Raw genomic sequence first — 21,517 nt, 5'->3', positions numbered from 1 at the left:
TTATATAACCTTGACTATGCTTCCAAATTCTTCATCCTCTTAGATTTCTATTTATTTTCCAAATCTGTTTCTCCAGGATTTTTGCCAGATCTGTGAACTACCTTAGATCCATCCAATAAATTCCTCAAGTAACAAAATCAGTATTTGTTATTTGTGATCAAGCATTCCAATGGGATATATATGTTATAAAATGGGAACCAAAAATGTTGGTGTGAATTTTGATGACAAAAAAGGAAACTAAAAAAACATTACCCATTTCCAGAGAACTTCCCAATGTGGGAAGGGTATGTAGAGGTATTTGTCCATTTTCAGTCCAAGGAAAAATTTGAAAAGCACAATAAAAAACCAAATCAGTTTCTAAAGCTAATACAAAGTTGACAGAGCATTTGAAGACAGAAATACATGAAGATCTCACTGTGTTTTTCAAATTTTTCCTTGGACTGAAAATGGACAAAAAAGTTCAATGACATAGTTAATGAATTATTTCACTAAAGAAAAAGGCATAGTAGTTGCATGTTCTAGACATGTTCCTTAAGTCACTTACACTTTTTCTCATTATTTTTAAAATATATATTTACTCTCTGAATACTTAATACTCAGTGTTCAAACTTTTGGCATTAAAACAGAATTTTAAAAAGATGGGGCTGGGGTTGTGGCTCATCGGTAGAGCACTTGCCTAGCAGTGTGAGGCCCTGGGTTCGATCCTCAACACCACATAAAAATAAATAAATAAATAAAGGTATTGTGTCCAACTACAACTAAAAAATTAATATTAAAAAAAGGAAAAAAATCTAAATGAATTTGTGTAATTGTTCTCTTTCTTTGTGTAGTCCTGTCACATTAAGGGAAAGAAATATAACTACAGGAATTTCAACTAAATATTCCCTGACATCAAAACAGAGCATAAGTATGATATGGTATTACATATATATGATATGAAATTTTTTTTGTCCCTTACCTATTGCTCTGCTTGGTTTTTGCCATATTGATCTAATTCTAATGTTAATTTGTTGAAATTATAAATGCTTTCAGGACTTCCATGTTAATAATGTGGTTAGCTAGTGTTTCTTGATTCATTATCTCCTTGAATTTTCATTTGTTGGTTCATTCACTTACTCACTGAACAAATAACCTGAGTAAATACTATGTATAAGCACCTTGCTTAATGCTAGGGATAGAGCCATGAACAAGAAAAACAATTCCTGTTCTTTGGAGCTTATTAAGTAGGAAAAAAAAGCAGACATTTTAGGGGCAATGGGATTATGTAACAGTCTAATACTATATGGTGCCTCTTAATAAACAGTATTCTTTTAAAATTATTTCCTATTTTAAATGTACCTAGTTACTATAATAAGTATAATATATAAAATTAATGTAATAATGTTATAAAATGTCAAAGGATCTTTACTTTCCAATTTTAGGACCCATACTTTGAGGGAACTCAAAGCTCATACATTCAAATGATGCAGCTCCAGCCCTCAAAGTTCCAGCAAATTACAACATTTCCTACGTGCCCAGTTCTCCACGTCCAGTCCCACTCTACTCCCAGACCAAACACTTCCCCCCTTCACCCACAAACTTGGGGATGCTGTTCTGTTTGGGAAACTGTACTGGTCACTGTGTATGCATCTACTCCAATACCATCATTTACCCCATTAGTTATTTAAGAAATGAGCCAACTGACCACGCACAGTGGCTCATACCTGTAATCCCACCTGCTTGGGAGGCTGATATAGGAGATCAGCTTGGGCAACTGGACAACTTAGTGAGCTCCTGTTTCAAAATTAAAAATAAAAAAAGGCCTGAGGATGTATCTCAGTCATAAAATTCTTGCTTAGCATGCTCAAGGCCCTGGGTTCAGTTCCCAATACAGCAAACAAACAAACAAAAAAGAAGTGAGCCAACTGGCACTCAAAACTACCTGCTACACAAACACAAGATTGACAGACTAGACTCAGAAGTTATCGCCACTGTCTGGTTGTCATATTCCTATCTGTAAAGTGAAGGGGTTCTTAAAGTAAGATAGCACATCATATATTGAAATTAGGCCATATATAGTGGACTCTAGGTTATTAATCACTATTTCATGTTCATTCCAAGTCTTTAACTCTTACCATCCATCATGGGCAAACATAAAGTGCTTAAGGTAGGGACAAAAGGTATAGCAGAGCCCTGAAAACTTGCCTTCTGGGGATAAGATGGTGACAGAAGTTTTTCCTTAAACACTATCTTAGAGTTTTCCTTTTTGTGTGTGTGTGTGATGTTGGGGATTGAACCTAGGGCCTTGTGCATGCAAGGCAAGCACTCTGTCAACTGAGCTATATCCTCAGCCCTTATCTTAAAGTTTTAAGAATGGACTATATGGTGGCAAAGGTGGTGGTGTGTGCCTGTAATTCCAGCAGCTTGGGAGGCTGAGGCAGGAGAATTGCAGGTTCAAAGCCAGCCTCAGCAAAAGTGAGGCACTAAGCAACTCAGTGAGCCCCTGTCTCTAAATAAAATACAAAATGGCTAGAGACGTGGCTCAGTGGCTGAGTGTCCCTGAGTTCAAACCCCAGTACTCTCCCCACTAAAAAAAAAGACGGACTGTACATTATATTTCAGCAAAGCAGGCAGTAGAGACAGGAAAAGATGCCATGTCAATCTAACACACTGATGTTAGATGAATGCCTCTTAGGGGTGGAAAACTTGAGGCCAGGCACATCATCCTGTCCTCAGCATTATTGCTGACAGGGGAGCCATGCAGCACACAAATGTTAATAGACTGACACTGGCCCTATTGCACTTTTTCACTTTCAAAACGAGTAAACTGGGGCTGGGATTGTGGCTTGGTGGTAGAGCTCTCGCCTCTCATGTGTGAGGCATGGGGTTCGATCCTCAGCACCAAATTAAAAATAAATAAAACAAAGATTTTTTTTTAAAGTGAGTAAATTGGGTGGCGCACGCCTATAATCCCAGTGATTTGGGAGACTGAGACAGGAGAATCGTGTTCAGAGTCAGCCTCAGCAACTCCGAAGCGCTAAAGTCTATAGAGTTCTGGGAAAGAAAGTCTATAACCTCATAATTAAATCTCTAGCTAATATATATCATTTATTTATGAACACATTATGTATACTTATTAAAACAAAAAATGAGATGGAATAAAGCCCAAAAAGTGCTCAACAAAATGCTAAAAAAAAAAAAAAATTCAGAAATAGTCTTGAAAGGACATCTTTATATTGTTGGCAAGACATGTAGGAGGGTGAGAATCTACAATTATAATTCATTCATATGGGAATAAAAATAAACAAGAATTGAACAAAGAAGTTAAAAAGGAAACCTAAAACCTCCAAGAAAAGGATGGAAATAATGATAGAAGAAGAAAATCTCTGGAGCTAATTTGGTCCCTGCTTCTTCTGGTGACAGATCTGTCTGCTGTGCTCCCAACTCCATCCCACCAAAAGGGTGGGAATATGACCCAGTCATGCTAGAGTGTTCCATTATGCCAGCTACAGCAGTTGGCTCACAAGCTAATCAAAATTTAAAAGGTGGAAGGCACAAGCATTAGTAAGGATTGGAAAAAAGGGGAACTTGTACATTGTTATAGAAAGTGGTAAGGGAGGTTCCTCTAAATGTTAGACCTTGGGGCTGGGGTTGTGGCTAAGCGGCAGAGGCTCATCTACCATGTGGAAGGCCCTGGGTTCCATTCTCAGCACCACATAAAGATAAGTAAATAAAATAAAGGTATTGTGTCCAACTACAACTAAAAAATAAATATTTTTAAAAAAATGTTAGACCTACTAACTGATCCAGTAATCCTACTGGTGGATAAGTATCCAGAGGAACTGAAATCAGAATGTTGAAGAGAGATCTGCACTCCCATACTCACTGCAGCGCTATTCATAACAGCCAATGTGTAGAATCAACCTAAATGTGTAAGCAGATGAATGGATAAAGAAAATGTGGTATATACTGTAGAATGGGAGAAAATCTTTGCCAGCTTAATATCCAGAATATATAAAGAACTCAAAACATTTAACAATCAAAAAACAAATAATAAATGGGCAAAGGAACTAAACAGACACTTCTCAAAAGAATAAATACAAATGGTCAACAAATATATGAAAAAATGTTCAAAATCTCTAGTAATCAGGGAAATGCAAATCAAAACTAAGATTTCATCTTATTCCAGTCAGAATGGCAGTTATGAAGAACACAAATAATGTTAAATGCTGGTGAAGATGTGGGGGAAAAAGTACATTGTTGGTGGGAATGCAAATTACTATAGCCACTCTGGAAAGGAGTGTAGAGACTCCTCAAAAAATTAGGAATGGAACCACCAAATGACCTAGCTGCCTACTCCTTGGTCTTTATCCAAAAGAACTAAAATCAGCATACTCTAGTGATATAGACAATACAATGTTTATAGCAGCACAATTCACAAGAGCCAAATTATAGTCCAGATGCCCATCAATAGATTAATGGATCAGCCATAAAGAAGAATGAAATAATGTCATATGCCAGTAAATGAATAGAAATGGAGAACATCATGCTAACTGAAATAAGCCAGACTCAGAAAATCAAGGGTGGGATGTTTTCTCTCATATGAGGAAACTAGAGCAAAAAAAGGGAAAGAAGGCAGCTGGAGGGTGGGAGTGAGATCATATCATAAATATATAGGGAACATCAGTGGAGGAGGGAGGGTGGGAAGAGGGAAAGATGGGAAAGTGGAGGAAATGAACTTAAGAAAATCATGTTATATGCATAGATAAGTGTACTACAGGGAATTTCACTTTTATGTATATATGGAAAGTACCAATAAAAAATAAATAAATGAGGGGCTGGGGTTGTAGCTCAGTGGTAGAGCACTTGCCCTGTATGCATGAGGTCCTGGGTTCAATCCTCAATACCCCATAAAAATAAACAAATAAAAATAAAGATATTGTGTCCATCTACAACAACAACAACAAAAAATATATATACACACACATACACACACAAAAAAAAGACAAGGCCAATTTAAAAAAAAATAAATGAGTGAAGGAAAAAATCAGTAAGGTAAAGGAGGAATAGGGGGAGGGAGGAGGGAAGGGAAAGTGGGATTGAAAGAGATTGAAATTAAAGATTCTATCCATGTATGACTTTATCAGTGAACCCAACTATTATGTATAATTATAATACTCTAATAAAAAGAAAAGAACAAAAAAATGTGGCATGTGTAAATAATGGAATGCTATTCAGCTTCAAAGGAGGAGGGGAATTGTCATTTGTGACAAGTTGGATGAATCTGGAGGACATTATGCTAAGTGAAATAAATCAGGCACAGAAAGTCAAACACTGCATGGTCTCATTTATATAGGGAATCTAAAGCAGTTTAACTGAGTATGGTGGTGCATACCTATAATCCCAGCAACTTGAGAGGCTGAGGCAGGAGGATCTCAAATTCAAAGCCAACCTGGATAACTTAGAGAGGCCCAAAATAAATGAAAATGGAGAGGGATGTAGCTCAATAGTAGAGTGCCCTGGGGTTCAATCCCTAGTACCATCACCACCACCACTAAAAACAGTGAACTCAGAAGTAGAGAGTAGAATGATGGTTACCAGAGAATGAGAGGGTGAAAAGGGAGGGACTAAAGAGTTGTGGAATGGATGGTACAAAGTTTCAGATAGACAGGAGGAATAGTTTTGAGATATATTGCACAGTAGGATGAGATGACTCTAGTCAATAATAGTATATATTTTAAACTAATGGTAAACTTCAAATGTCTTACCATAAAAAATGACAGGTAAGTGAAATGATGGCTATGTTAATTAGCTTGATATAATTATTACATTGTATACATGTCAAACAGCACACTGTACCCCATAAATGTATATAATTGTCTATCAAAAATAATAATTAAAAAATCCTTCAATAGAACTTTCCTTCTTAATATTTTAAGTTCAATAATTTAAAAGTTGAGCTTATTACTTAATTGAATATAATAAGATATAAATTTTAAAATATTTATTTTATTTTGGCACCAGGTATTGAACCCAGGGGTGCTTGTCATTGGGCTACATCTCAGTCTTTTTTATTTTTTGAGATAGAGTCTCATTAAGTTACTTAGGATCTTGCTAAATTGCTGAGGCTGGCCTTGAACTTGGGATCTCGGACCCTCTGGTCTCCACCACCTGAGTCACTGGGATTACAGGCATGCACCACGGAGCCTGACTAAAACATTTAAATATTAATCATTTAAGTGAAATGTTTTTAAAAGGAGTAGGAAACAATGTAACAGCTTCCTATATTACTCTACAGCTTAAAAATATAAAACAACTGAAGCAATCGCTTTAGTTGCTGGCATAATACATCCTATTTATGATCTGATATTTACCTATTCTTTAGGTTCTGTTTTTAATTGTTTACTATTACAAATATTACTGTAATACATACTCTTTTGCATGCCTACTTGTGCGCTAAGAGTTTCTTAAGGAATATTGGTTCCAACATTTTTGTTCCTGAATACAAAATATGAATATTATTAAAATATCAAAAAGTTCATGGTTTGGTACAGTTCTAGTCACAAGTCCAAAATGATTTTTTTTTTGTTAACTAAATTTAATCAAGAATACTGAGCCAGGTGTGGTGGCACATGCCTATAATCCCAGCTGCTCAGGAGGCTGAGATGGGAGGATCTCAGTTCAAAGTCAGCCTCAGCAAAAGCAAGGCTCTAAGCAACTCAATAAGACCCTGTCTCTAAATAAAATAAAAAATAGGACTGGGGATGTGGCTCAGTGGTCAAGTGCCCCTGAGTTTAATCCCCCGTACACCCACCCACCCACAAATACTAAATAAGTGGCTGGGAATGTGGTAAGTGGTAAAGTCCTTGCCTGGAATACACGAGGCCCTGGGTCGAAATTCCTAAGCACCAAAAACAAAAACAAAAACAACTAAGAATAACAAATTTTTTTTTTTTTTTTTTTTTTTTGGTGCTAGGGATTGAAACTAGGGTCTCACACATGATAAGCATATGGTGTAACACTGAGCTTGCCTCCCAGCCCAATAACAAATTTTAGAAAGGAAGATTAGGTAGGAGGGAATGAAATGAAAAGTGTTATAATAAGGTCACTGTGGCATAAGAAAACAGGTAAATGAAACAAAACAGCTCGGATACAGATGTTAATATTGGTGAGTTTCAATTTCTAGGTGTAAAACAATTTCTGTAATTTTATTTTACTTTATTTTATTTATTTATTTTTTGTATTGGGGATTGAACCCAGATGTACTTTACCACTGAGCCACATCCCAACCCTTTTTAATTTTTATTTTGAGACAGGGTCTCACTAAGTTGCTTAGGGCTTTGCTAAATTACCAAGACCTGTCTTGACGGGCTAGGGATGTGGCTCAAGCGGTAGCACGCTCGCCTGGCATGCGTGCGGCCCGGGTTTGATCCTCAGCACCACATACAAACAAAGATGTTGTGTCCGCTGAAAACTAAAAAATAAATATTAAAAAAATTCTCTCTTTCTCTCTCTTAAAAAAAAGACCTGTCTTGAATTTATGGTCCTCTTGCCCCAGCCTCCCTGCTGGGATTACTGGCATGTGCCATCATGCCTGACCCAATTTCTATAATTTTAGAAGAGATGAAATAAATCTTTGTGTGTGTGTGCGTGTGTGTGTATTTTGTGGAGCTGGGGAATAAAATCCAGGCCCTTACATGTGCTAGGCAAGCACTCTACCACTGTGCCGAATCTTCAGCTCTATGATGAAAGAAATCTCAAAGAAAAATACTGACAAATCAAAGTTAATATAAATATGCCACAAATACAAAATTTCTGAATTTCTGTAGATAAAATGATAAAAGTTACAAGCAACCTAGAGAATTCTGTGACATGGATATTAAAAACAGGGCTATGCCATTATAAAGGAAGGTATTTTTAAGTGATCTCATTAAGGAAAAAAAATATACATAATGGAAAAACCACAAAGGAGGGCTGGGGCTGTAGCTCAGTGGCAGAGCTCTTGCCTAGCATGGGGGAGGCCCTGGGTTTGAGCCTTAGTATCTCATACAAATAAAGAAAATAAAGGCATGCTGTACATCTACAACTACAAATTTTTGTTTTAAATCCACAAAGGAGGAAATATAATTAACACAGTACATATTTAACCATTCTCTGCAACTTGAAAAAATACAAACTCAAAGTGAAACACTATTTGTCCATTATATAATAGTTTTGTTTTGTTGTTGTTTTGACAAAATTTCTATTGATGGAGTGGTGGAACAGGATCTTTCTTTACTGGTGGGAATGTAAATTGGACAGTAATTTGGCCGTGTGGTTCTAGAAACTTAAAATGTCCCCAACCTATGACTTTGGAGTAATTCTACCTCTGATTTTCTATCCTAAGAAAATTAAAACAAGGAGTTATCTTTATATGGAAAAATGTTTTTTGCAATGTTGGTTTAATAATGAAAAATTTAGAACAATCTAAATGTCTAAAGGAGGAGGATAATTAAACAACTTGTTATATACCTATTTGATATGCTATTGGTGCATGTCATTGATTTTCAATGAAATACATTTTTCTTACATGTTTACATTTCTGAAATTTAGGTGTGTCTTATAATTGACTTGCAGGTTTTTCCCCTAGTTGGTGGTACAGGAAGTAACTACATACCTTAATTATTAGGTTTGACGAAACATGGTTTATGGCTATGAAAACGTTTCTGAAGAGTGTGAGACGGAATGAAAATATTAATATTAGAAATATATCCCATGTTGTAGATCATAACTACAGCTATGTAAAGCAAGCAAACAAAAGCAAAAACAAAGCCTATGTGTAAAAAAATATTTTTTATAACCTTAATTAGTAATTGCTTCTGGGTAATATAGTCAGCTATGGATGCTTAGTTTTCTTCTTCCCTCAAATATTTTTTCCAAATTGTATGTACAATAAACCCTGCATTTGCTTTTATAATGGAAATACCATCTCTCAAATTATATTCTTTTTTTAAATAATTATTTTTAAAAAATATTTATTTATTTTTTTTAGTTTTAGGTGGACACAATATCTTTATTTTATTTTTATGTGGTGTTGAGGATCAAGCCCAGCACCCCACACATACCAGGTGAGCGCACTATCGCTTGAGCCATATCCCCAGCCCTCAAATTATATTCTTAACAAGTAAACAGATAACCATATTTTAAAGTTCAACCTGTGGAATATCTGATTAAAACATTAATCAAATATGATTTCTTTGGCTATGAAGTTTCATGAAGAGTAGTACTTGGCTCAGATTCTGGAGAGAAAGTCAAAAAAGATCATTCAGCTCTGCTCCCAAGGAACTCAGGCCCTATAGATTTTGTACTAGGTTTTGGCAGCATTCCTTTTCTTAAAACACAGGAAAATCTTTCATATTCCTAACTTGTGTGTGTGGCATCACTGAAGATGGCCCAATGTCAACCATTTAAGTGAGTGATTTATATGGAGATGAGAGCTGGGAAGAGGGTACCCAGGGGAAGCGGTCACTTAAGGTATTAAATGCCCTTGTTATTCCACTTAAAATATTTCAAAGGGGAATAAATGCTGTAGGTAGCTAATGAGTATTTCCAGACCCTTATGTCTAACTTCCTAATGTCCTGTTGTATAACAGTTCTGACTTTCAAAGGCTTCCCCAGAAAATTTGAGGAAGTAGGAAATTTATCTGTGAGGTCAAACCATAAGAAGTACCTGTACAACCAAACTACTAAAGTATTACAAGAAAGTCAGCTAAGAAAAATGAACCTTTTTTTTTTCATATAAGTTTATTTTATTTTATAGTCAGCAATGAGTCAAAGAGCAACATTTCCAAAATTGCATCTTACAAGTTCTTAATTTAAAATTAAGGTACATACACACCTTTTGATTCTCTTAAGCCAAAAAAAATTAAAATAAGCCTACCATCACCTTGAAAAAATTCAAAAAGTTTCAAGAATCTAACATCCTTTTACCTATATTCCAAATAGGACTCATAAACAGAAATAAATGCAATAAAAATGCATCAAAGGCAAAGAATTGAACCTGTAAGATTCATTTTTAAAGACTCAATAGAATGGTGATTGCATAAGTATACACACCTGTCAATCCTAATTAAACTCTTCTTTTAAAATGCATACATTTGATTATGTGTAAGCTTTAAAATAAAAAATACACCTGAAAGTTCTACTGAATTGTATACTAGAAGGCCGACCCCTCCGAAATTGTAATTGAGAATTATCTTCACAGAGATGATAAATCCTCATTCATCTGGAAACTGTGGTTAGACTAACATCAGAATAAAAACTCCTTTGACAAGAGAAACCCATGTCCCTTAATTGTTTTTAATTTTTAAAAAAATATTTCTTTAGTTGGAGAAGAACACAATACCTTTATTTTATTTTTTATATGGTGCTGAGGGTCAAACCCAGTGCCTTACACATTCGAGGTAGGTGCTCTATCACTGATTAGTTACAGCCTCAGTCCCTAGTGTTTTAATTTTAAAGCATGTAACATGGAAGTAAATTTTAAAATAGAATTAATATATGAAGTTAGATTGTATATATTCCTAAGAACCCTACTACTGTTCTAGAAAGAACTAGTAACTTCATTCATTAAGCTCACAGCTGTATTTCCATTGACAGCTCTAGTCATTTTTTTGGAGCTAAAATTGTCTACATTTATTAACAATTTTAATGTTGTCAATGAATGATGATTTTTATATTAGGATTTCATAATCTCAATGTATAGCAGGGATCCGAAGCTAGGTTAGTATTCTCAAAAACTGGTAACTATAATGAGAGGATCAGATCTCACTGCAACTTACAAATAGTTATTTTTTTACAACAGAATTACTAAGACAAACTTAGAATTCAGTTTTGTTCAGTCTTTCCTGTAAGTATATATATATATATATATATATACACTGCACATATTACATTTTGGTTAGATACTATTACTGGCATTATAAGATTTATAGGAATTCTGTAAAATGTAACTTTTATAGCTTCATTAAGGACCTCTACCTAATTATTTGCCAACTATAAAAAACATTAACATGGAAGAATAGAGATGAATGTGATCTAACTGAAGTTATTTCTTATTCTATAGAAATATAGAAACCCGAATCACCATGTTGATTCAGTTTTTCTGGCTAGGAAATTTATATAATCCTTCATCCTTCCAAAGTTGGAAAAGACATGATGAGTTTCTGCTAGAAACTCAAGACATGTAAGACACAAAATAGGAAACTGTATTGTTTCATTTATAGGTAGTAAAGATTTCAGTTTAAGCCTATTATTTTAATTACCAATGGAATACAAAGTATGAACATAATAGGCATGTTAATATAGCTTTAATAGGTTTTTTCCTTCTTAAGGAAATGTCAGCTAAATATTATCTTTAGGCTACATGATAAAGATACACGTATAGGTACATATACACAATAGGAAATTACCCAAATCCATCCCAATTTATTCAATAAATATTTATTAAGAACCTATTATATGCTGTTTAAACTACTCATTTTTTTGATATAATTTTGAGTACAATGAAGAAAGTGTTTCTTGATCAAATGGAAAAGCTTTCCTACCTCTAAAAATTATCCAAGGTAAATGTAACTTTCCATCTATTATATTGTTTGTTTTATTATATTTATTACATCAAACTTTACATATTGGCACTCTAGAGAAATTTTCCAGGCCAGTATAACCAAAATTCACTTGAATAGGCTTAATTTGAAACTTTCAAATAGGTGATATTTCTTCATATTCTAGTAAACATATGCATATGAGTTAAAATTGACACCTGACTTCAGAATGTCTCATCTACTCAAGATTCCTAGCAGGAAAAACTGCTTCCATTCATCACCTATCCTACTCACTCAGGATTGTCACCAAGGTATACCATGGTCTTTTCTTTTTAAAAGTGAGGCCTATTCTGCCCAACTTTTTTTTTTTTTTTTGTACCAGGGATTGAACCTAGAAGCACTTACACTGAGCCACATCCCTGGCCATTTTCTTTCTTTCTTTCTTTCTTTTTTTTTCTCAGACAGTCTCCCTAAATTGCTTAGGGCCTGAGCCTCCCAAGTCGCTGGGATTATAGGCAAGTGCCACTGTGCTCAGCTTCTGTCCTACTTTTGTCTTGTTCACATCTCACAATTCAGTCAATTCTTGTTAAGCCATCTCTTTCTTTCTTTTTTTTTTAACATTAGCAGGTTTTTTATAAAATATTTATTTTTTAGTTGGACACATATCTTTATTTTTATTTATTTTTATGTGGTGCTGAGGATCGAACCCAGGGTCTCACATGTGCGAGGCAGGCACTCTACAGCTGAGCTACAACCCCAGCGCCATTAGCAGTTTTTTTTTAAGTATGTTTTTTTAGTTGTTGATGGACCTTTATATTCATTTATTTATTTATTTTAAATTTTTTTAGTTGTTGATGGACCTTTATTTTATTCGTTTATTTATATGTGGTACAGAGAATCGAACCCAGTGCCTCACACATAGGAGACAAGCACTCTACCATGGAGCTACAACCCCAGCCCTATTTTCATTTATTTTTTTTATGTGGTGCTAAGGATGGAACCCAGTGCTTCACACATGCCAGGCAAGCGATCTACCACTGAGCTATGGCCCCAGCCCCCATCTCTTTCTCTTAATGAAAAAAAAAATCTGTGGCCTTAAATCCTGTTACCTTTTTGGATACCTTGGGAATGCTATTTCATTTCTTTTTTTGTGAATCAAAGAAACAGTACTGTTCTCACGTACTGACTATTATTAGTTGCCTACTATGTGCTGCTCGCTGGGCTCCACCTCAGGAATGTTTAAGCATAAAAGCGACAGTTGGAAATATTCCTGTAGCAAGGAAAAGAAATCCCTGAATCTCATAAACAGTGCGATCAACTTGGAAGCATGTGAAAGTAATTAGAAATCCTATATATAATTATCCTTCAAAATACTATTCAACTCTTATTAAACTTGTTTTTCTTCAAGCATTAATATTTAGGATAAATAAAAATAATGTCTTCTTTATAAAATTGTTTTATTAAGTTTCATCACTAGCGTAGATTTTCTAATCTCGCCTAAGGTGGCAATGGTCTTTCTATAGTATGAGTAAAATATGTTCTTAGGCTATAATAAAAGCCCAGCAGCCATTTGATATGTTGTTTCCCAGGCAAAATGAGTTCCAAATTCCCAACAGCCCACAAAACTTCTGAAATACAAAGCATTTGTAAATTAGGGATGACTTATTCTTTATGTTTATATTTACATGCCTGTAGGCTTAAGAAATGGTGCCATCTCTAAGGTAATCCTATTTAATGACTAGTTTTAAAATAAAATTTTCTGAAGATTGTCAAGCTAAATGCAAATTTTCTATCCAAGAACTGAGTGTGGGAAATTATGTAAAGAAGTAAAAGTTTGTTTGTGATATGTCTTTTATATTTACTTTGGACTTTAAGTGTAAGATATTAGTCCAGAAAAGGTTTCTACAGACCAGCTAAGTAAGTTGCTTCTTATATATAGGTCAACAGGCAGAGGGAAAAAAAACCCACAAAATTCCACAAAACAAAACCTGTTTTACAGGCTTCTATACACCTAGAGGAGATATTAGGGAACTTACAGCCACTTTATATCTTGGGTGCAGACCCTTTTAATACATTTTGCTGATACTCTGCCAAAGTTTTCCTTTTAGCTAATTCATTCTGCTTTAAAGGATTCACTTGAATCAGTAACTAAGGACATATGTTTCTTCAAGCCTTTAGAGGGTAGATTAGAAACTCTGCTTAGAATGGCACATCTGTATGCAATGATTCAATGTAGTAGTTAACAATACATATACTTCCTCCTAAAGAACAATTACATGCTTTCTGCTGATGTCTTTAAAAATATATAGCATGCAATCTATCTAGAGATTATATAAATGAAGGTTTTTATTGGCATTAAAGTAAATATTTTAAGAATTTATTTTTCTTTTCTCTGTTCTTCTGGTTATAATAGTTCTTCAGCAGAACAATGAGTATGAGAGCTTGGTAGCAGCTATAAGAACAAAATAACTGCTTTCTTTATTCCTTAACTTAGAAATCTATGTGCATTCATTTTATATCAATAGTAAATTTTACTGGTAAATTGTCTAATTTTTATTTTCCTTACAGAACTTTGAAAAAATCAGGTGTCACTATTGGATCTCACAGTAGCACTCAACATTTAAATTATATCCTTTTAATTAATGGTATACAATACTTTAATATGAATTGAGGGAATGATGTAATTTATAATAACTTATAAAACTAGACACCAGTATGATAACTGATGATATACAGAAAAGGCTAACTTTTGAATTTTCATGCAGTTAAAAGAGAAACACAAAATCTGGTATAATGCCACTATTTTATTTTTGGAAACTCTTTGTAAATAAAAACTCATTTCCAAAATAAGATATTCCATGGACACAGAATAGTTGGTAAAGGTTCAAGTGCCTTAGGCAACAGAGAAGTATTGTTTTGTAGTTGTTGTTTTTGCAAACCTCTCCTAGTAACAGCAGTTCATCATGCACAAAGAAATAAGGTAACAGCATAATTTAAAATAAAATAAGCAATAACTGTGGAAAAGTAAAAACTGAAGCCCCACATTAATTCCTTTTCTACATCCCAAACTGGTATAGATAACCTTGTTGCTACTCACCAAATGGTATAGAAACGAGGCTTGTCTACGCAACAGAAAGTAGACACATGGTGAGGTGCTGAAGACAGCTCTTTCTTGGGCTCAAAGCACTTTAGAAGAAGTAGCCTTTTTCTTCCATTTATTAGAGGATGTCTCCTTATTACCAAAGTGTTGCAGAGAAGAGTTTGCACAATTCCTACTTGACTTTCTGCCTCTCTCTCTGAAGATTAACAGTTACCACGGGATAACGTTAGCAGAAAATGATCACTTGAACACTCGCATAGAGCGGCTGTAAATTTCCACTCTGCTTGCTCTCAGATTCCAAGCTTTGCTTGTCTCTTAATCTGTCACAGGCAGTTCTGTTTCTGGTCAAACCAGCTTGCTTATTCGTCCTCCTCTCCCTCTAACATGCACTTTTCGATACATACCACACAGTCACAGCTCCCTCTTTTTTCCCTCCCCGATTGTGTAATGTCACAGGAATGCAATTAAGCTGAGGCAAAATTAATTCTTGGGCAAAAAAAAAAAAAAAAAAAAAAAAGAAAGAAAGAAAAAGAAAAGTCTAAGAATAAACAAAAAATTTTCATCACTTTTACTCTGTAAATCTTAAATGTATTCATGCATAAAGTTTTGTCAACTGATTAAACTGGCTTGACCATCTTGGTAAAAAATGTAAATAAAGGTTTCCAACAAAGGTATGTTGATAGTAATAATAGCATTCATCTGCTAATGTATGAGCTCCTCAGGGAAGTTGCTCTTCTCCAATCATAATAAGAAAGTGGAGCAAGTAAACATGAAAGCACTATGAACTTAATCTTGAAATATAAAAAAGCAAAGAAGATTTCGGACTAAGGTATTTATAATTTAATTTTAACAGTTTAATTTTATGAAAATTTAATGAATTTTTAATGTTTTGAAACTCAGACCAACATTTGCACTTATAAAGGGAAAATTGTAAAGAACCCAGAAAAATATTGACACTAAAAAAATGTTATTTAACATTTAGACCAGCTTAATCATGTCTGTGCAAACTACATGTCATTATTTCATTTGGAAAGAAAGTTTTTCCCTTCTACGCACTATTGGTCAGGATGCATTTTAACTCTTCAATGAGAATTATAAGGCTAATGGCTAAAAAAAAAACATTTTAAACATTAATATACATCTATAATCATAGAGAAAAATCCCTTAAAATTGAAAATTTCTCTAAGTTTGGCAATGAGGAATTGAGTGGAAAATTGAGTGGGAAGGTGGCTGACAGGTTTAGATGGCATTTGCAGGATTCTTCAGAATTAGAAGGCAAGGTGCACAGCTTGTTCTGTATTGGAAGCTGGTCAGAGATGCTTCAGATTTCCATTCTAGCCCGAAAGACTTTGAGGTTCTCCATCTCCCACTCTGTTTTCAAACAAAATTTTGAGCCCTTCTAACAAATCTTCCAATTACAAAGCTAACAGAGTAGTTATTAAATCTATTATTAAGTAACACAGTAATCTTATCCTTTGCAAAACTAAAATATCTCTAAAGAATATGAGTGTAAGGTTAAAGATAAATCTGTAAATAGTTGTTTATACACCTTAAGAAAAAATAAGCAAATCAATTTGGGTTTAAAATATAGATTTTTAAATTTGGTTCCTTTAAAGTAGTGTTTTAGAATTTAAATATACTATGGAGTAATTTGGTTATTAACACCTAAGAAATAGGCATCAAAGAAGTCTAGCAATAACTCTGCTAATTATTCTTTCAATTAGTAGCTTTGCAAAATTTTATTTCCTTCTTTTAAAGAGATGTTAAATAATGATTATCCTAAATCGGCAAGGGATATTAAGTACCTAGTATTGTGGGTTATATTCCAAAGAATACAAAGAAACTCAGAATTTGTAAGATTGGTTCTGAGAATAACTACAAGGTTAATTTTTTTAAAACTCATTTTAAAATTGGGAAGCTTTACATGAGTTTACAGCAGATTCAAAGTCACAAAGTTAAAGAGTTTAAAATATATAGGGCTAGGAATGTTGCTCAGTGTAGAATGATTGCCTAGTGTAGCATGTGCAAGACCCTGTGTTCAATCCTCAACACCACAAAATAAATAAATTAAATAAAAATTTTATATATACATATAAATTAAACAAAAATTACATATAATACATGTGCATGTGTGTGTGTGTGTATATATATATATATATATATATATATATATAAAATTAATATTAACTACATATGATTGTGTATTTGATTCCTACCAAGTACTATTTTCCCCCATATTTTTTGTTGGTGCATTATAATTATACATAATGGTGGGATTCATTGTTACATGTTTGTATCATTCCCCAGTATTTTCTCTGTCTTCTCTTCCCTCTCCCAGTCCCTTTTCTCTACTGATTTCCCTTCAGTTTTCATGAAAACTGCTCCTTATACCTCCTTCTCCCCATTCCCACCTTTCTTTTCTTTTTTCCTGTGTAGCTTCCACATGAAAGAGAACATACAACCCTTAACCTTCTGAGTTTGGCTTATTTCGCTTAACATAATGATCTCAACTTCCATCCATTTTCTTGCTTGACACAAAATTTCGTTCTTCTTTAAGGCTGAATAAAACTCTATTGTATATATACACCATATTTTCTTTTGCTATTCATTCACTGTCAGACTCCCAGGCTAGTTCCATAGTTTGGTTGTTGAATTGCTAAGTACCATTTTTTTAAAAAATTATCCCAGTGGCTGGGGAGACTAAGGCAGGAGGATTGTGAGTTAAAAGCCTGTGCAAAAGCAAGGTTCTAGGCAACTCAGTGAGACCCTATCTCTAAATAAAATACAAAATAGGGTTGGGGATGTGGCTCAGTGGTCGAGAACCCCTGAGTTCAATCTCTAGTACCAAAAAGAAAGAAAGAAAGAAAATGTCCTTTTAAAAGGACTGTTAATACTTGAAAATTAAAACAAAAGATTCTTCGAAAAGTCTGCTAAAGTATTAGCTTCTCAGGGAAGTTGTATAGAAAAGAATTTAAAAAGTACAATTACATTATGCTAAGTGAAGTTAGCCAATCCCTAAAAAACAAATGCCGAATGTCTTCTCTGATATAAGGGGGGTGACTCAAAATGGGATAGGGAGGAAGAGCATGAGAAGAAGGCTACCACTAAATAGGGAAGAGAGGTGGGAGGGAAAAAGAGGGAGAAGGGGAGTTGCATGGAAGATGGAAGGAGAACCTCATTGATATACAGAATACATAAATGATGTTGTGATGAGAAAAAGGAAAAAAAAAGTGTGTCACATTAGATTGGATAGAGAGAAAGGATGGGAGAGGAGGGGAGGAGGAGGGGGGATAGGAAGGGCAGAATAGAATAGTCATTATGACTGATGTATGTACATTCCATGTATGTATTATATGTCAAAATATATTCTGCTGTCATGTATGACTAAAAAAAAATAAAAATAAATCGTATGGTTAAAAAAAAAAAGTACAATTACAGGGATTTCTGCTTCAACATATGTAGGATGAAACAACAGACTGGATTTACTCTCCCATCTTACAAAAAATTCCTGGACAAAATATACAAAATGATCATTTCAGACAAAAGACATAATGCAGTAATACCTGATAGAGGAAAAGAAATAAACAAAGCTTTGACAAACTGCCCCAAGCAAGAGGGGAACCCAAAGGGTACAGCAGTCTCAGGGAGCTGAGTTGAGAATTCAGGAATGCCAATGGAACTAGAATTCACAAAGTGAGTATCAGAGAGGAGAGAGCTGCAAAGAGGGCCCTGGCAACATGGAGAGGGTTCTCAGATCTTCATGGGAGAGTTGAATCACATGCCTGTGAGAAAACTCCCCAAGTCCAAGTAAAGAACCACTGCAGCGGATCAGGTAGAATAATTCCTAAAGCTCATTCAGGGATGGAAATGTCATGTTTTCAACAAAAGAGTAAAGACATCTCATAATATACAGAAAATTAGGCTGAGCACTCAGAAGGAAATCACTTCAGTAGTGGGACCAAATTAAAGATTTTTCTGGTCCTTTGTAATAGAGCTTAAAAATATGCCTTGGAATAATCAAATTCTTCCCAAATAATTAAGCTGATCCTACAACAGAATTAAAAAACATTTATAGAAATTCTTAAAAATCAGGGCTGGGGATGTGGCTCAAGCGGTAGCGTGCTCGCCTGGCATGCATGCAGCCTGGGTTCGATCCTCAGCACCACATACAAACAAAGATGTGGTGTCCGCCGAAAACTAAATAAATAAATAAATATTAAAAATTTTTCTCTCTCTCTCTTTAAAAAGAAAGAAAGAAAGAAAGAAATTCTTAAAAATCTAACACCCAAGAACATAAAATTCACACTATGTGGCTTCTAGTAAAAAATTACCAGATTAGAGCTAGGGATATGGGACACTTACCTAGCACACACAAAGTCCTGCATTTCCTCCCCAACACTGCAAAGAAACAAATCAGCATACAAAGAAGCAAGAAATACAATGTATAATAAGGAAAGAAATCAATCAAAAGACACAGATTCAGAAATGATACAAATAATAGAATTAGTAGAAAAATATTGAAATGCTTATTAAAATCCATAGATTCAAGAAGGCAGACATAAGACAGATAAATATGGTAAGGACAGACACAGAAGATGTAAAAAAAGATCCAAATCAAATTTCTACAGATTAAAATTAACTTTCTTCCTAAGGACCACACACACACAAAAAATTAAATTTCTGAAGTGAAAATTACACCAAATGGGATGGACAACAGGCTGCACACTGCAGAAGAGATGATACTAAACCCAAAGACAGCAACAGAAGGTATCAAAATAAAACACTGAAAAAAAGATTAAACAACAAAACCCGCAGCAGTCCTGAACTGTTGGAAAACCTCAAGCAGCCTAAAATATAAAATTTGTCATTTGAATCCTGAGAGGAAAGGAGAGAGACAGGGCAACAGAAAACAATGCTGAAAGAAAAAAAAATGGCTCACATTTTTTCAAATTTTATGAAAATTATAAGTTCACAGATCTAAGAACAAATTTTAACACAGACACGCAAAATAATCCCAAGTCATATCATAATCCAATTGCTTGAGAACATCTTTAGCTGGGAACAGTGACACATGCCTGTAATTCCAGTGGCTTGGGAGGCTGAGGCAGGAGGACCACAAGTTCAAAAGCCAGCTTCGGCAACTTAATAAGTCCCTAAGTGACTTAGCAAGACCATGTCTCAAAATAAAATAAAAAGGGCTGGGGAGGGGAGGGGGATAGTAGAGGATAGGAAAGGCAGCAGAATACAACAGACAATAGTGTGGCAGTATGTAAAAACGTGGATGTGTAACCGATGTGATTCTGCAATCTGTATACGGGGTAAAAATGGGAGTTCATAACTCACTTGAATCAAATGTATGAAATATGATATGTCAAGAGCTATGTAATGTTTTGAACAACTAATAAAAAAAACAAAACAAAAATAAAATAAAAATAAAAAGGGCTGGAGATATGGCTTAGTGGTTAAGCACCCCTCGGTTCAATCCATGGTAATACCCCCCGCCCCCGAAAAAAAATCTCTAAAGTGTTTTAAGAAAGTACATTACATACAGGGAAATGAAACAATGCCTGTGAGAAGGCAGTGGAACAACACTGTCAAAGTATACAAATACTATCTTTCAGAAATGACATGGAAAAGCTAAGTTAATCAAAAGACCAGAACCACAAAGCATGTTAAAGGAGATTGCTTAGGTAGAAAAAAAATAATAATAATGAGGTGGAAATCTTCCCCACCTCTCCAGGATCCTGGGGATGGAAATTGGGGCACTTTACCATTGAGCTATATCCCCAGTCCTTTTTTATTTTGAAACAGGGTCTCACAATGTTGCCTAGGCTGGCCTGGAACTTGCAACCACTTGCCTCAATTTCCCGGGTTGTGTGATCACAGGCCACTGCACCCTGCTCCTAAATGGAAATCTTTACAAAGGAATAAATAACACCAGAAATAAAAGCATGTAGGTAAATATGAAAGCCTTTTCTTTTTAAAAAAATCCCTTTAGAAGAGAATGTACTTTTAAAGGACAAATGATAATGTATTTAAATTAAAAAATAATAACATTTAGGGATCTGTGACATATTTAGAAGCAAATTATTACAACAACGGAAAGAATCTGCCTGAAGGTAGACAGTGAAAGCAATACTTAAACAAAATCCAAACAGATATAGCTAATATGCCAATAAATGAGGTAGAAAGTATTTAATTAAAATTGCTAGCACTACTTAATCCAAAAGGCAGCATTAAAAAAAAAGAGGAAAAAGGAAACAAAGTACAAAAGGGATAAATAGAAAACAAATAGCAAAGATGTCAGATTTAAATCCAACCCGATCAATAAGCAGATTAAGTGTACATGTTCCAAACACCCCAATTAAAAATCAGATATCATCAGATTAGACAAAAAAGGCAAGATCCAATTATATGTTGTTTACAAGAAACTAAATATGACAATATATATTCAAAGGATGAAAGAGATATACCATGCTAATATTACTTAAAAAGTGAGGTAGCTATACATGTTAATAATGTAGATTTCAGAACAAAGAATCCTAATAGGCATAAAGAGGATAATGAGGATAATGTCATAATGATAAAGGGGTTGGTTCGACGGGCTCATACACATCCAAAACATTTCTGCGCGTAACAGTTTCAACATGCATGAAGAAAAAAAGAACAAAAAGGAGAGAAATACAAATCCACAGCCAAAACTCAAGACATAAGTATTCCTTTCTCAAAAATTCACAGGCGGCTGGGGTTGTGGCTCAGTGGTAGAGCACTTGCCTAGCATGTGTGAGGCACTGGGTTCAATCCTCAGCACCACATAAAAAGAAATGAATAAAACAAAGGTACTGTGTCTATTTAC

At 34.6% G+C, this 21,517-nt stretch overlaps 1 protein-coding gene across 10 annotated transcripts in view; it reads right to left on the bottom strand.

Annotated features, from left to right (window-relative positions):
* Cab39l (calcium binding protein 39 like) overlaps window positions 1-21,517 on the bottom strand; it is a 130,708-nt gene that overhangs the window by 57,665 nt on the left and 51,526 nt on the right. For 4 of the 10 annotated variants that reach the window (XM_058582564.1, XM_058582563.1, XM_046453990.2 and 1 more), the window contains one exon: window positions 14,659-14,857. The exons of 5 other annotated variants lie outside the window; for them this stretch is intronic. The gene's annotated coding sequence lies outside the window, so the exon portion shown is untranslated. Of the gene's footprint in view, window positions 1-14,658; window positions 15,092-21,517 lie in introns of those variants that run through there. One more of the 10 variants, XM_046453989.2, reaches the window with a different exon arrangement.

The sequence above is a fragment of the Marmota monax genome, unplaced genomic scaffold, assembly GCF_021218885.2.
Source record: "Marmota monax isolate L192 unplaced genomic scaffold, Marmota_monax_Labrador192_F-V1.1 WCK01_AAM20220418_F8-fsc00011, whole genome shotgun sequence".
Classification (NCBI taxonomy): domain Eukaryota; kingdom Metazoa; phylum Chordata; class Mammalia; order Rodentia; family Sciuridae; genus Marmota; species Marmota monax.
Note: the sequence above shows the minus strand (reverse complement) of the source record. Positions and strands in the feature narration are given on the sequence as shown.